The following is a 16,438-nucleotide window of genomic DNA, read 5'->3' as shown; positions in this document are numbered from 1 at the left end:
GGAGGGCTCAGTGGCATGGGAGGGCACAATGATGTTGCAGGGCTCAGTGGTATGGGAGGGCGCTGTGATGTTGCAGGGCTCAGTGGCATGGGAGGGCTCAGTGATATGGCTGGGCTCAGTGCAATGGGAGGGCTCAGTGATGTGGCAGGGCTAAGTGGCATGGGAGGGCTCAGTGCTGTTGCAAGGCTCAGTGGCATGGGAGGGCTCTGTGATGTGGCAGGGCTCAGTGGCATGGGAGGGCTCAGTGATGTGGCTGGGCTCAGTGGCATGGGAGGGCTCAGTGGCATGGGAGGGCTCTGTGATGTGGCAGGGCTCAGTGGCATGGGAGGACTCAGTGATGTGGCTGGGCTCAGTGGCATGGGAGGGCTCAGTGATGTGGCTGGGCTCAGTGGCATGGGAGGGCTCAGTGATGTGGCAGGGCTCAGTGGCATGGGAGGGCTCTGTGATGTGGCAGGGCTCAGTGGCATGGGAGAGCTCAGTGGCATGGCAGGGCTCAGTGGCATGGGAGGGCTCAGTGATGTGGCTGGGCTCAGTGGCATGGAGTGGGAGCTCATCAGTGTGCCAGGACTCAGTGATGTGGCAGGGCTCAGACATGTGTGAGGGCTCACATAGGATGTTACATATTTACATAGTTGTTTGGGTTGAAAAAAGACATACGTCTATCGAGTTCAACCAGAAAACAAAGTACAACACCAGCCTGCTCCCTCACATATCCCTGCTGATCCAGAGGAAGGAGAAAAACCCTTACAAGGCATGGCCCAGTTAGCCCCAGAAGGAAAAAATTAATTCCCGACTCCAGATGGCAATCAGATAAAATCCCTGGATCAACACCACCGGGCATTACCTAGTAATTATAGCCGTAGATGTCGTTCAAAGCAAGGAAAGCATCTAAGCCCCCTTTAAATGCAGATATAGAACTTGCCATAACTACTGTACTTCCTGTGGCAATGCATTCCACATCCTAATCACTGTTACTGTAAAGAACCCTTTCCTAAATAAATGGCTAAAACGTTTTTCCTCCATGCGCAGATCATGTCCTCTAGTCCTTTGTGAAGGCCTAGGGACAAAAAGCTCATCCGCCAAGCTTTTATATTGATGAGGTTGGCCTCAGTGATGAGGCTGGACTCAGTGATGACTAGGAAGTGGCTCGGTGACTTGGTAGGCTAAGTGTTGTTTCCTTTTGCATTTCATTTAAATAAAGATTGATCTGGCTCCATAAATACACTGGCACTAGATCTAACAGATTTGCTCTGGGCCTTTTTACTAGTTATTCGGATAAATGCTTACGACACTTTTTGTTGCTCAAGCTCTGAAGTGTCACGCCTGTTTTGCACACCCTGAGAAATGCATTTCTGCTGGACATACTGTAGGTGTCACAGTATGGTAAAATAAATACATAAATAAAAAAGGTAGATCTCATAGCAGGAGGTTAATGATTATTAAACACAGCTGTTGCCTGTAATGTGCCAAGACTCTGCAGAAGCTCCCAGCTGCTAGTTATTTATACAGGAGGGACGACCTTCACCTATGACTGCTGCAAGTGGAACAGACACAGAGCAGTGCATGTCTGTCCCGGAATTACCCAGGATTCTCAGAAGCTGGCCCATATCTATCATTACACAACCACAGAACACGTAGGAAGAAATCCATCTCCGCAGCTTGGCATTGTGATATCATCTTAGTTGTACAGTACATGGTCCAATAGCGTAACTAGAATTCATTGGTCCCCCCCCAGCAAAACTTTGATGGAATCCTAAATGTTCACACACTTCTTTTTCCTCTTGGTGCCCTTCACAGCCTCACAAGGGTCATAAAACAAGTGTGGCCATCAAGAGCTTTACACCCATAACAAGTGTAGCCACAAAAACACCTGATATTATTATTATTATTATTATTATTATTTAGTATTTATATAGCGCCGACATATTACGCAGCGCTGTACAGTGTATATATATATATTGTCTTGTCACTAACTGTCCCTCAAAGGAGCTCACAATCTAATCCCTACCATTGCCATATGTCTATATTATGTAGTGTAAGTACTGTAGTCTAGGGCCAATTTTAGTGGGAGCCAATTAACTTATCCATATGTTTTTGGAATGTGGGAGGAAACCGGAGTGCCCAGAGGAAACCCACGCAGACACGGAGAGAACATACAAACTCTTTGCAGATAGTACCCTGGCTGGGATTCGAACCAGGGACCCAGCGCTGCAAGGCGAGAGCGCTAACCACTACGCCACCGTGCTGCCCAATAAAGTATGGTCCCCTGTATTTATTATTATTATTATTAATATTGATTTACAAAGCGCCAACATATTTTGTGGTGCTGTCCAAAGTAAGAAATAAACATGGGGTACATAATAATACAGACACATGGAACACACCAGTATACAAAATACATAATTGGTGACAGAATACAGAATCGGTACAAAATACAGAATTGGTGACAGAATACAGAATCGGTACAAAATACAGAATTGGTGACAGAATACAGAATCGGTACAAAATACAGAATTGGTGACAGAATACAGAATCGGTACAAAATACAGAATTGGTAATGACATTGACAAAAGTAACATAATGAATGAAATGTATATCGAAGACACAAAAGGGGGAGAGACCCTGTATTGAAGGAAGGGAACGTTAGTAGTTGAGCCCCCCCCCCCCCCTTCCCCATAGCTCTGGTCCCCCCTCTAGTTATGCCCCTGACTCGGTCTCTCTCCAGAAAAACAAAAAAACACGGATATGTATGAGGTGATATCCAAAGGCAAGGAGGGAATATCATAGCTAAAAGAAGGCCTCAAAATAATATAAAAACTAAAAACCTTTTAAAATACAATATGCATTACCTCAATGAAGGACAACTATGAAAAAAATACAGCAAAGTCCCCATTTATCCGGAACTCGGGCAACCAGAAGTCTCAACTCACCGACATGCCTGATGGATAACAGGGACTTTTTTTTGGCGGGGGGGGGGGGGGGGGGGGGGTAGAAGGTTGGGGCAGGTTTGGAAGCATTAAAATACTTACCAAGTCTCCAGTGACCTCTTGTAGACTTCCTGCAGCTCCTGGCGGGCTCCTATCGGCTTTCCAGCATCCCTACACGGAAGCCGGTGTGTCACCTGACCTGATGCAGGTCAGGTGACATGGCGGCTTAAGTGCATGGAAGATGCTGGAAAGCCGCTAGGAGCTGCAGAGAGGCTGCAAGAGGTTGCCGATGGCTCGGTGAGTATTTAGAAGGGGTGGTTTGTTCTTTTTCGACCGGTTACTTATGTATCTGGCATCAGGCAATCCGTGCCAGATACTAGCGGCTGTATATAGTTTATTGCACGGTAAAAGGATAACACGTTTCAAAGAAGCATCTCGCTTCCTTCGGGTCAATATAGTGTCTGTATACAGCGCCGGCTATTTATTGGGCACCACGGGCACCCTAATTACGCCTCAATGCTAATATTTCTATAGGCGCCTATGACCTATTTTTATTTGTATTTACTGTTTGATTTGTCAGTGCTGAGGTGTTACACACAGTAGGTGAGGTGAGAAAAAGACACACATCAGAGCCACGGTCATTGTGTAACTAGGTTACTAACCTAGTAAAATAATTTTGGTGCTGTCATAGTTTTCCTCATAATGATTACTGGTCCCATAAGTGGTTTCTGAGTACTCCACCCAAATGATATATGTGTTGTTTTTATGGAACTGACTTGGTGAGGTTGGTGATTCATGGACAGTTGTGGCTCGTGGTTTCTCTTTAAAAAAAAAATCCCAGTTAGGTTCTTGAGTCCTGCATACTTAAAAACTAAGAAGCCTAATGTGAATATAAAGGAGAACTAGTTGTTTCACAGGAAATAAAATTCCTTTTTCTGCAAAAGAGGAAGAGGAGGAACATTTTATAAGTGCCAACACAGGAATTACAAAATACAGCGACGACATCTACTGACCTCAACATAAACAGAGGATGGTCCTTGTGGCGTCCATGTGAGCAGAGAATGAGACCTTCTGTCACCTTTATAGACTTTGTATCTAAATGCCAACGAAACTTAAAGTGGATCTGAGATGAAAAACTAACTATAACAAGTAACCAGGGGCGTAGCAATAGGGGGTGCAGAGGTAGCGGCCGCATCGGGGCCCTTGGGCCAGAGGGGCCCCAAAGGGCCCTCCCTCAATTAGAGTATTAGGTCTCTATTAGTCCTGTGCTCATAATAATCACTTCTAACAGATACTTTGATTAGTGGTAATCATTAACAAACTGTTCCCCATCCCCTTCTTGCACCTCTGACACTGTAGTTGCCATTGGCAGGTTTTGGTGCGTCGTATCAATTGTTATGTATAGAGTGCTAGGGGGCCCCATTGTAAAACTTGCATCGGGGCCCACAGCTCCTTAGCTACGCCACTGCAAGTAACTTGTCTATATATCTTATCTAAAGTTTAGATAGTTTACACAGCAAATCTAGCTGCAAACAGCTTCAAAAGTTTATGGTTATTTATTCCTGTGATACAATGAAGGCAGCCATGTTCTGTTTGTCACATTGTCACAGGCTGAGGGCTGGAGATGCTATCAGCTTGCCTGTGTGTAAATTCAGTCCCCTCTCCTCCTTCCTCCTCCCCTCTGTCTCTGAAATCAATGGCTAGTAATCTCCTCCTCCTCCTGCCCAGACTGAGCTCCCATAAGCCCTTGCTACAGTGCCAAGGCACAAAAGGAGCTGTGGGTGAGGCTTGTTTAGTTTATAGGGAATTAGAGTATTAAAACAAAACAAAAAAAGTATTTGGCTTGAGGAATGCCCTATAAACTATATGAAAGGAACACAACTATGCAATGAGTCAAATTTTATCTCTGATACACTTTAAGGTCCTTACCCACAAAGCAATTATTGCAATATAAGCAATGGACAATCTTTTAATGATTCCAGGTAATATCATTTAACGAAAATTTGTTAAGCAATGTTAAATGACGTCCGACTACCCACAGTGCAATTGAACGAACATCATGACGTCTCAATGGAGGAGGCATCTTTCCGATGTCCAGGGCAACCTTCAGGGCATCACAGGGGAGGCTGCTGTATGGGGCCCAAGTGAATCTGGGGCCCTGCAAACAGGGCCACACATGGGCCCCAGTTGCAGTCTGTGTCTGCCCTTCTGGCCCACTGTCACAGGAGCCCTTGTGGCTGACCGCACTTAGCCTTCTAAACGGTGCCAGCGCACAGATCGTGCGAACTCTGGTCGCAGTCAATGCGCAGGAACCGTTAAGAATTAGCCGCAGACAACTCAGAAGGGAGCCTGTGAGACACGGGTGATTACAACTCACACACTAGTTCATGGGATCTGCCACCACCTCTGTTTCCTGAGACAGAGGAACTCACTAACTGACTAGTCCTGCGAATAAAACGGTTAACACACGATATTCTGTCTAGCCAACAACAACAAACAGTAGCGTATCTTCAGAGACCCGGGATCATTTCTGTGTGTGCTGATAAGCAGGGTAGCGGAAAGTGAATGACTTGGAGAAAGTCGTTTATTCACGCAATATAAATAATCAATATATACAGACAATTATGAAAATCAACAATTATGAAAACAGCAATAGCCAGTATGAAAAATAAAAGAAGGGAGAAAATTACTTAGTTCCTGGAAAGATGTCCTTATTGTGGGAAGAATCATAAAGTCCTTGGTTTCAAAGTCCAGAGTTCAGAGTTCAGACCAGGTGGATGCCAGCATATCCTCAAGCTGGCGTCTGATGAGTGCAAGATGTTTCAGTGTGGAGGACCCTGAGTTTTGGCTCCTCTCCCATTCTTATGCCCCTGATTCAGTAGGAGGAAGTGAGGGCGGGCCCACACACCCCCTTAGAACATGAGATGAGTCCTGCCCTTGTCCTGGAGACCAGAAATCATGCCTTAACCATATATGGGCTCTATCTCACAGAACCGTACAGGTCAGGGCAGATTTACTAATATTTTCAGATCTGCCTCGATGTACCCAGCAGTCTGATACCAAACATGAGGGTTGGGACCCCTGTGGTACCATTAGGGCACTGTTGGACTGCCTAACGGGCAGTCTTTACCTCAGAAGGTTCTGAAATGTTCTCAGACCCAACGCCAGGCAGGGCCCTACCTGCTCTGTTAGTTTGGAGGGTCTGCCAGCCTGGCAACACAGAAAATATGATACATATAGCCATTTATGGAATATGAGAGACCCCTGGGATTTATACCAGGTCATTCCCAGGCAAAGGTTCTTTGAAGTTGGCAGCAGCAAGCCACATGTCGGCTCCCTGCTGGGAAAAGGAGTCGGAGTGTCTGAGTTCCCTCACTCTAAATTTGGTTCTGTCATGGTGTTTGTCACCTTGTACCTGATGGATGGGCCATCAGCACAGCTTGAAGCCAGGGACTCTCTGGGCCCAGGCTCATTAGCATATCAAAAGAGCCATCCTGCAGTTAAGGTGATGCTATTCCTCTGCTAAGAAAGGACTGCAGACCTCCTACACACTAAATCCAGATTCTATCGATTTGAAGCGCAATCGACGCAGAGAATCGAGTGCGATCGCTTTTCTTCACGGGCGGTTCCAGGACGCGCCCGCGTCCCCGCAATCGTCCGTGACAGCCCCCCCCCTTGTCCGTGGCTTAGCCACTCATCCGCAAGATGTGTGGCGGCGCCGCTAACCTGGCTGACGGGCCTCGAGTTGCCGGTACGGCGGGAAAACCTATTGGAGCCTGTGGCTCGGTTCCCCTGGACCGGTCGCGGTCGGCTACCCTCAGGGTTGACCCAACATGGACCGTTCTGGACAGGGCGTTTGCGCCACTGCAGTCGGACGTGGTGTCTGCCGGGACTGCGGACAACGGGCAGTGGGTTGGTTAGGTCAACAGCCAGCCCACGCAGGGTTCCCCTGCTGAGTGGCTGTGGACCTAAGGGAACCCCGCGGGAATCCCTGGACCTTCCCAGCTCCTGACAGACGGCACATGCCCTGCAGTAGTTGGCTACATCCCTGTTCATCCGGGGCCAATAAAACTGTTTCCGAATACCGGCGAGTGTCTTGCGGACACCCGAGTGCCCGGTCAGAGGATTACCATGTGCGGATTTCAGCACATGTCCCCTGAACGCACTCGGGACCACAAGCCATTTGGTATTCGCGTGGGATCTACCTGTAGGGGGCTGTACAGACTCACTGTACAGTCTCCCACCTTCCCAGTACACCTTGAAAGCGGCCCCGTCTGCGAGGGGCTCAGCGGCTTGCTTCCTGAGCACCTCCAGGCTTGGGTCACTTTGTAGTGCGGCCGAGAATACGGCGCTGTCAGTTTCAGCCAACTGGCTCATGTCACACGAGGCCAGCGGCTGAAAGGTCTCATCCCTGCGGTCAGAGGAGGGGGAGGAGGCCGGAACCCCCTCCACCTGTCCTGAGCTCGGGTTCTGAGCAGTGCAGCTGCGCGGTACTGCTAGCACCGGTACACTGTCAGAATGGCACAGACGGACATTACTCAAATCATCATTGCATGCAGTAATGACATTGACAGGTATAGACATTTTTTCATTACAGACAGGTTGTACAGTAAACTCAGGTACAGTTACAGCATCATCACAACAGACAGTCTGTACATCAAACTCAGGTGCCTTTGAAGCAGGCACTATTGAACCTGGTACCCTTGAACTGGGCACATTCAACCCACCTCCCCCTGGTGCTCCCCCAAGTGTATAAAGTACCTGGTGGTGGGTGGAGAGTCCGTCTCCTTCCGTGAGCGACAAGGCGGTCGTGGCAGGTTCATAGTAGGACACAAGCTTGCCCAAATCAGTCCCTAGCAACACAGGGACTGGGAGATCCTTCATAACCCCAACAACCCTTTCGTGGACCCCTCCCACTCCCCAATCCAGCTTCACTCTGGCATGGGCTATGTGGAAAAGGGTGCCCTCTACTCCAGTAAGGGCAAGGGATCGGCTGGAGCTGATGCTCTCCTTTGGCACAAGATGTGAGTGAACTAACGTGATGTCAGCTCCGGTGTCTCGAAATCCGGTGACAACTTTGCCGTTCACTCTAACAAGTTGCTGCTGGTCGGTTCGGTCGCGGATTTCCTTTCCGCGGGCAAACAGGACAAAATCGGATGATCCAGGCTGTGGTTCGCTGGCGGGCTGCCTCTGCTGTGGGTGAGGTGCAGGTGATGCAGGTGATCCAGGTGCTGGTGGTGTCTGTCTCCGCTCCGGACAGTCGAATTTCATGTGTCCCGTCTTGTGGCAGTAGTGACAGGTGACCTCTCCAGAGGCTGCAGCCCTGGGTGCAGAAGCTGTGCTGGCTGGCCTCTGTGGCTGACGGCTCACAGGGGCAGGAGAGTCTGCCGAGGTATTGGGCTGACCTCCTCTCCAGCTGGATGGGACAGTTCTGCGTGTATCAGCCACCCGGGTAGTTGCAAAAGTCTCAGCAAGGTCTGCAGCGACAGTTGCTGAAGTCGGCTTGCGTTCTAACACAAATTGTCGTACATCAGCAGGGCAAATGTTCAGAAATTGCTCGAGGACTATCAAGTCCTCCAGGACGCCATAAGACCCTTTGGTGAGGCCTAGAGTCCACTGGCGGAGTGTGGTGAGCAAGCTGCTGACCACATCTCGGTACGAATCAGAAGACTTTTTCTGCCAAGCCCTGAACTTTTTGCGATAGGCTTCTGGCGTCAGCTGGTACTTAGTAATGATAGCGTCTTTTATAGCAGCATAATCATTATCCTTCTCCGCAGGCAATTCTGCGAAGGCATCAAGCGCTTTGTAGCGCAGCAAAGGTGTCAGATGTCTGGCCCACTGGTCTTGGGACAGACGATACTGACGGCATGCTTTTTCAAAAGACCGCAAAAACAAGTCAATGTCTGTGTCTTTTTCAATATTAGCAAATTTAAACTTTGCACTTACGGGTGGTGCAGCTCCTTCAGCAGGGAGACTGGGCGGTGAACTCCGGCTGGCCTGTTGCACTTTTGCCATGTTTAGCTCATGCTGTCGTTGGCGCTCCCGTTCTCGCTCAGCGGCATCCCTCTCCGCGTGGCGTTCTGCAGCAGCAGCAGCAGCGGCTTGCCGCTCCCGTTCCTCTCGTTTTTGCTCCGCCATGTACTGCAGGTACTTGTCCAGGTCAGTCTCCATCAGCTTTTGTAATGCCTGCTGCATTACCGGGTCAGCACCCATGGACAGTCCAGTACTGGCCGGTTCCAGGCGAGTACTTTCAGAAACTCTGGGGTTGGGGTCCACACTGACATTCTCTGGCGTAACTGTTGCAACAGGGCCCGCAGGATGCTCAACCTCTGTACGCCTAAGATCTTCAGCCTCTGGTTCCCCTTGATTGTCAGATGGGCTGGTATCCACCTCAGCGGACACTCCCAGCTCCCGCAGTTGCTGGGCATCCCATCTGGACAAGTCTGCCATCAGGTCCCGTTTTGTCTTGCGGAGGATGCCAATGCCCCTCTCTTCGCAAAGATTTTCCAGGTCTGGTAGGCACATGTTCTGGTAGTTCCCGGACATTTCCATGCCAAATAAAATAAAACTTTTGGGGAGGGGTACTGGCTACACAGTCTCTCTGTATATATAAAAAATATATTGCCTTCCAGCTACACCAACGAATTAGTTCGTTTCTCGATAGCGCTAGCGCTATCGCAGATACTTTCAGCACAACACAGATCCCACCGCTGCCACCACTGTCACAGGAGCCCTTGTGGCTGACCGCACTTAGCCTTCTAAACGGTGCCAGCGCACAGATCGTGCGAACTCTGGTCGCAGTCAATGCGCAGGAACCGTTAAGAATTAGCCGCAGACAACTCAGAAGGGAGCCTGTGAGACACGGGTAATTACAACTCACACACTAGTTCATGGGATCTGCCACCACCTCTGTTTCCTGAGACAGAGGAACTCACTAACTGACTAGTCCTGCGAATAAAACGGTTAACACACGATATTCTGTCTAGCCAACAACAACAAACAGTAGCGTATCTTCAGAGACCCGGGATCATTTCTGTGTGTGCTGATAAGCAGGGTAGCGGAAAGTGAATGACTTGGAGAAAGTCGTTTATTCACGCAATATAAATAATTAATATATACAGACAATTATGAAAATCAACAATTATGAAAACAGCAATAGCCAGTATGAAAAATAAAAGAAGGGAGAAAATTACTTAGTTCCTGGAAAGATGTCCTTATTGTGGGAAGAATCATAAAGTCCTTGGTTTCAAAGTCCAGAGTTCAGAGTTCAGACCAGGTGGATGCCAGCATATCCTCAAGCTGGCGTCTGATGAGTGCAAGATGTTTCAGTGTGGAGGACCCTGAGTTTTGGCTCCTCTCCCATTCTTATGCCCCTGATTCAGTAGGAGGAAGTGAGGGCGGGCCCACACACCCCCTTAGAACATGAGATGAGTCCTGCCCTTGTCCTGGAGACCAGAAATCATGCCTTAACCATATATGGGCTCTATCTCACAGAACCGTACAGGTCAGGGCAGATTTACTAATATTTTCAGATCTGCCTCGATGTACCCAGCAGTCTGATACCAAACATGAGGGTTGGGACCCCTGTGGTACCATTAGGGCACTGTTGGACTGCCTAACGGGCAGTCTTTACCTCAGAAGGTTCTGAAATGTTCTCAGACCCAACGCCAGGCAGGGCCCTACCTGCTCTGTTAGTTTGGAGGGTCTGCCAGCCTGGCAACACAGAAAATATGATACATATAGCCATTTATGGAATATGAGAGACCCCTGGGATTTATACCAGGTCATTCCCAGGCAAAGGTTCTTTGAAGTTGGCAGCAGCAAGCCACATGTCGGCTCCCTGCTGGGAAAAGGAGTCGGAGTGTCTGAGTTCCCTCACTCTAAATTTGGTTCTGTCATGGTGTTTGTCACCTTGTACCTGATGGATGGGCCATCAGCACAGCTTGAAGCCAGGGACTCTCTGGGCCCAGGCTCATTAGCATATCAAAAGAGCCATCCTGCAGTTAAGGTGATGCTATTCCTCTGCTAAGAAAGGACTGCAGACCTCCTACACACTAAATCCAGATTCTATCGATTTGAAGCGCAATCGACGCAGAGAATCGAGTGCGATCGCTTTTCTTCACGGGCGGTTCCAGGACGCGCCCGCGTCCCCGCAATCGTCCGTGACACCCACCATTAATGAGGTGAGAGGTGTCGGGAGGCTTATCCAGGAGTTGTCTTAGTAAGCTAGCGAAAAAAGTAAACATGAGATGAATGGGAGAGAAGGATTTTTACTTACATGGGGCTCCTTCCAGCCTTCTGAAGACCTTCAGCTTCCTTGATACCCTTCTGATCCAATCTGTTGAGCACCTATGAAGTCTGCAGGGGCGTAACTAGGCCCCACCGGGCCCCCCTGCAGATTTTCTGAGCGCCCCCCCCCCGGGGCCCGCTCGCGGACGTTTTGTGGGTGCTGGAGGGGTGGCAGCATGAGGGGAAAGCCTTGCCCACAGTCGGCGGGGAGAGGGGTAGTTCCCCCCTCTCCCTCACCTCGGGGCTCTCCCCTCTGCGCTCCCCTCCAGCTCGTAAGTGTCTGTGGGGCTGTGGTGGGCAGCGAGCGGCGGGCAGATACATACCTGCTTCCGTGCGTTCCATCGGAGACTTCTCCCTCTAGCGGCTGACGTCACTTCCGGAAGTGACGTCAGCCGCTAGAGGGAGAAGTCTCCGATGGAACGCACGGAAGCAGGTATGTATCTGCCCGCCGCTCGCTGCCCACCACAGCCCCACAGACACTTACGAGCTGGAGGGGAGCGCAGAGGGGAGAGCCCCGAGGTGAGGGAGAGGGGGGAACTACCCCTCTCCCCGCCGACTGTGGGCAAGGCTTTCCCCTCATGCTGCCACCCCTCCAGCACCCACAAAACGGCCCCGAGCGGGCCCCAGGGGGGGGGGGGCCGGGCCCCCCCCGCGGGCGCAGGGGCTGCAGGGCCTATTCCTACGCCCCTGGAAGTCTGTACAGTCCAGCGGGGTTGCAAGGCACTGCCCCTGCATTGTTCTGGGCCACGCACCTCCTCCATAGTGCTCCCATACAGTCGTGTTCAAAATTATTCAACCCTCATTTACAGAAGGTTTAAATTGTGGAACAGGATTCATGACACCTTATGTAACATGATTGATTTGGCTTCATGATCTTCAGAAACCTGCTGGATTTCATGTATGGTTGCACTAACTCACTGGCTCCAGCCTGCTGATCACCTGACACCTAACGGATAAACAGTAACTAGCACAACTGTCATCTTCGTGTTTACCATTTATCTGCATCAGTGTTTTACTACAGCTAACATCTGGAAATATGCCTGAAGAAGGGGACTAGATCCCAGAAAGCTTGCATCATTTAACTCTATTAGTTAGCCATTAAAAGGTATTTTGGGGGTTTTTTTTAACCTATATATTCAACCCCCACTGAAATTGAGTGTTTTGGCCAGTTTGACATTGATTTTGATCATTTCAGTCATCTTGTTTACAATTAAATCAAGGAGGCACTTATAAGTCAGACAAATATAGCATAACATTTATAATGAAATAACCACAAATGTCTTTTCTGTGCTCACATCATTATCAGTTTTATTCAACCCCAAATGACATTCAATCCTTTTCCAGTTATAACAGCTTGTAAACGTGAAGCATAGCTGGACACAAGTGTCTTGCAGCGATCTACGGGTATCTCTTAGCCCATTCTTCATGGGCAAAAGCCTCCAGTTCAGTCACATTCTTAGGCTTGCGCGCTGCATCTGCTTTTTTTTAAGTCCCACCAGAGGTTCTCAATCGGATTTAAGTCTGGTGACTTACGATGGCCATCCAAAATGTTCCAGCCTTTAATCTGTAACCATGCTCTAGTGTACTTGGAGGTACGCTTGGGATCATAGTCCTGTTGAAAGGTCCAACGTCTCCCAAGCCTCAGGTTTGTGACAGACTGCATCACATTTTCATCCAATATCTCCTGGTACTGAAGAGAATTCATGGTACCTTGCACATGCTGAAGCTTCCCTGTACCTGCAGAAGCAAAACAGTCCCAAAGCATGATTGACCCCCCCCGCCATGCTTCACAGTAGGCAAGATGTTCTTTTCTTCATAGGCCTTGTTCTTCCTCCTCCAAACATAACATTGATTCATGGGCCCAAACAGTTCTAATTTTGTTTCCTCAGTCCACAGAACACTATCCCAAAACTTTTGTGGTTTGTCCACATGACTTTTGGCATACTGCAGTCAACTCTTTTTATTCTTTGGAGGCAGCAAGGGGGTGCACCTGGGAGTTCTGGCATGGAGGCCTTCATTAAGCAGTGTGCGCCTTATTGTCTGAGCTGAAACTTCAGTACCCGCATCCGACAAATCTGTTTTTAGTTCCTCAGCAGTCACATGGGTACTTTTCTCCACTTAGCGCTTCAGGTAGAGCACAGCAGTCAAAGTCAGCATCTTCTTTCTGCCACGACCAGTTAGCATTTCAACAGTGCCCTTTGCCTTGAATTTGCGAATGATGCTTCCTATGGTGTCTCTTGGTATGTTTAACATCTTTGCAATCTTCTTATAGCCATTGCCCTTCCTGTGAAGAGAAATCACCTCTTCTCTTGTCTTCCTGGACCATTCTTTTGACTTCACCATGTCTGTAAACACACCAGTAAATGTCTAGAAGGAGCTGAGTAGTCATTTTAAGTCATTTTAAATCTGCCTAATTGGTGCTTATTATGCTTGATTGCTGCTCGTTAACATCCACAGGTGTTTTCAATACCTGATGGAAAACACTTGAATGCACCTCTGTTCTTAAGAGTGGTAGTCTTTAAAGGGAACCTAAACTGAGAAGGATGTAGATTTTTCCTTTTAAAATAATACCAGTTGCTGGACTCTCCTGCTGATCCTCTGCGTCTAATACTTTTAGCCACAGCCCCTGAACAAGCATGCAGATCAAGTGCTCTGACTGAAGTCAGACTGGATTAGCTGCATGCTTATTTCAGGTCTGTGATTCAGTCACTGCTGCAGCCAAAGATCAGCAGGACAGCCAGGCAACTGGTATTTTTTAAAAGGAAACTTCCATATCCCTCTTAGTTTAGTTACCTTTTAAGAGGTTGAATAATTGTGTTAATGAAGAAATCACACACAAAAAAAACATATAATACTGTATTTCAAAAACTATGGATGTCATTTAGTTGCATTTGGTTCTTTAAAACGTCCTTGTAAGATTTCATTCTGAACACAATTACAAATGTACACTAAATTCCCTAAAACCCTTTACAGCATTGGGGGTTGAATTATTTTGAACACAACTGTAGCTGGGAGCGTTCTACGCAAGCGCGGTTACAATCTTAATGAAATGAGCATATACAGAATGATACTAGCTATGGGAGCGTGTGAAAAGCGTACACACAGATGTTAATGTGTTCAGGCCTTCAAAGATTGTGATTTGCCATGTGAGGGCAGAGGAGAGTGAAGGGGGACCAGTAGGTTTGCCCAGTATAGGGCCAAAAAATGTCTGATGGCGGCCCTACCTATGTCCATTGACTTCTGCGCATATTACAGTGATCATTTGAGCAATTATTCACATCCGTTGCTTGTTTCCGCTGTACTTCCGTGGCGGAAGATGGATGTGGAAATGGTCGTTCGTTGTGTCGCCCCCACTGCAGATCCCTCAGTCCATCTACTGTTGGGAACTTAGCTTTAGCCGTCATATTTCAGGCACAGTAGCGTCTTCTTCATCTGTGCAACATACTTCCTCTTCTTCATTTGTCAGCCTAGCTAGTCCAGATATGGGGCTTGATTCAGTAAAGCGTGATAACTGCAGTTATCACATGATAAGTGCTATCACATATCATAGCACTTATCACGTGATAACTCCTGTGATAGCACTTATCACGCTTTATGGCTTGCACACACGTTTGCACGTGCAAAGCTTTTAGGCATGATAACTGAGTTATCACGCTTTTGTGAATTAAGCCCATGGTCTACAATCCCTTATGCGTATCTCAGAGCGTGGCTGCAATATGTCAAGAAATAGAATAACGTTTCCGTGTATAGAATATTTTTTTTTATATATCTGGAAAGCGAGTCCTCATCATTTGATATGTGTGCTGTGTCATATACTGGAATATTTTCCTTTTAGCGCTTTAACTATTGCATACCTAGTCCCAGCACAACATACTGCAACAGGTGGCCCACCTGTTTAAAGTGTACCAGAGACCAATCAAAAGAAAAGTTTTATACATACCTGGGGCTTCCTCCATGCGCACGAATTGCTCCCACACCGCTGTCCTCCGCTGCCTGCAGCTCTGGTATCGGGTACCATTAGTTCTGCCAGTCGCGGCCAGTGCGCACAAGAGGAAGTGCACTCTCTATGTTTCTCTCCGGCAGCCGCCACAGCAGCAGACAGCGGAGGACAGTGGCATGAGAGTGATCCGTGCGCATGGGGCTGGAGGAAGCCACAGGAATGTATAAAACTTATTTTTTAATTGGTCTCTGGTTTCCTTTAAAGAGACACTGTAGTGACATTTTTGTAGAACGCAGTCAATTATTCAGTATACCCACTTGTACGGTAATTTTACTGGTTTCAGTATTAGAAGCACTAACTATACCTATCATCTTCGTTTTTAAACAACTTTTCAGCAGTTTTCAACTAAAAAAGTACCAAAAGGAGGTGAAAAGGAGTAAAGTAGGTGAAAAGTAGTTATCAAAATTATTTTGAGCATTTTCTTGCTTTCTGGTGGCATTTTATTGACAAGTTTAAAAATATCACCCAGGAGAAAACTCAGGAGAAAAAGTGAATTGCATATGGGCCCAGGTGTATTTTCTACTGGCTTCAGAATTCTCAGAAACAAGCATTCTGCTGAGATCACCTGACAGGACATAAGGAGATTAATTTCAGACTCGGACTGCAATTCAGGGTGAGGAAAGATTTTACAAAGGGCAAATACTGACTAAATAATTTAAGAAAGAATATTGTAAAAATAAAATAAAAAAAAATAAAGCAATTGTATTTATAACAGAATCAGAATCAGAATCGTTTATTTCGCCAAGCATAACGGGGTTATGCCCGGAATTGGATTTGGCACAATACATAGCTCAGGAAGAAGACATACATAATAGGATCACAAGCATGCAAAGGACTAGAGTTGGGCGAACTGTTAGCGCAACTGCAGCCGAACTGTTCGGCTGCCCAACCTGTCATGTGGCTGTGGCTCTTACTACTTCCGGGTCGCAATGACCCGGAGTAGTACGTCTGCGCTGGCCCGGCGTAGCGTGTCCTAGATCGCGCTCCCGTTGCCGGGCACTCTCTGCGCATGTGTGTGACGTCACTCATGACGTCACACACATGCGCAGAGAGTGCCCAGCAACGGGAGCGCGATCTAGGACACGCTCCGTCGGGCCAGCGCAGACGTACTACTCCGGGTCATTGCGACCCGGAAGTAGTAAGAGCCACAGCCACATGACAGGTTGGGCAGCCGAACAGTTCGGCTGCAGTTGCGCTAACAGTTCGCCCAACTCTACAAAGG

The sequence above is a fragment of the Hyperolius riggenbachi genome, chromosome 3, assembly GCF_040937935.1.
Source record: "Hyperolius riggenbachi isolate aHypRig1 chromosome 3, aHypRig1.pri, whole genome shotgun sequence".
Lineage (NCBI taxonomy): Eukaryota > Metazoa > Chordata > Amphibia > Anura > Hyperoliidae > Hyperolius > Hyperolius riggenbachi.
Note: the sequence above shows the minus strand (reverse complement) of the source record.